Genomic DNA, 1252 nt, shown 5'->3' with positions numbered 1-1252 from the left:
AGGAATCGTCATTTATCATCTATAAAATAATACTGGGTCTGCACGCAACATTCTTATTCAAAGCAGTTAAGAGTTATTTATACTACTACTATTTATACTTATTTATACTACTACTAAGCAAGCAAATCCCCACAATGTTAGACTGGGTATGTAACCTATAAAGGAGAAGCTAAACCAGCCCACAGACATGAAAATTAGCAGATCGCCACAAGAAATAGAAATAATCTGTGGCGTATTGATTCACGGACTCCAAGTGATGATCGAAGACCTTTATTAGCAGCACTGCAAGCCTTATACACCCCTATATACCCCCAGAAACAGCAATGTTCTGCTAAAGCAACAACCCCCCATTATCTTATAAATTCAGTCTTACTCCTTTATTTCCCAGATCGTGTCTGACCTAAATATTTACAGTTCTCTGCAACAGTTCCCAGTTCGTGGCTTTTCTTCTACTGCATCTTCTGCAGCTGTTCACAGATCCCACGGTTTCCTGCTCACCGAAGGAATCACATCTTGGCCTTCAGCTGATGATAGATCACCAGCTATCCCCACAATAATCTACTATTGTCCTTCAATTTATATCCAGAATTCTGGAAGTAAGACTTCATACGATTACATTCGCCATCTATCTTTCCTTCTCCATTCTGGTTTTTCCCTAGGGAACTGCCATCCCAACACTGTCACTAAGGAAGGGAACAGTTTCCCTGCTGGGCACCTCCAGCCCTAAAATCGCTGTTCCAAATACCCTCGTAGCTCTGCTCCATGAATGCAAATGCATGAGTTTATCCGGAAGAAAAGCAGCTGCAGCTGAAAGGCCCTTATATTCAGGATGTCATATATCCCTTGTTAATGAACTCTGATCAATTAACTCTGTCATCTGTAGAGATGAACAGCACGAACAAGTAAGAGCTGAGACTCTGCACACCTCACTTTTGTCATGCCCCAACATCTGCTGTAAGGCATGCACACTAAGGGCAGGGAAGGGCAACCAAAGTACAGCAGAGCCCTGAAAACCAGCCTAGCAGACTGGTGCCACCGACCAGGGGATTCTAGGGGGGAGCATGTGCTCAGTGCCTCAAATACCAGCAAACCTGTGACAGGCAGATGGTTTTTATGGTTGTTCAGCAGAAGAGCTGGGAAAATGACTCCTCCTGGCAGGAAACAAGACTGTTCAAGGAGTAGAAATATTGCATGAAGTCCCCTGTAAAGAAATATCTTTCTGGGTGCCTGTTAGAAATGTGTGTTTATGTGG

Source organism: Buceros rhinoceros, unplaced genomic scaffold (assembly GCF_000710305.1).
Source record: "Buceros rhinoceros silvestris isolate BGI_N320 unplaced genomic scaffold, ASM71030v1 scaffold6531, whole genome shotgun sequence".
Taxonomy (NCBI): domain Eukaryota; kingdom Metazoa; phylum Chordata; class Aves; order Bucerotiformes; family Bucerotidae; genus Buceros; species Buceros rhinoceros.
This window is presented reverse-complemented; position numbering follows the sequence as displayed.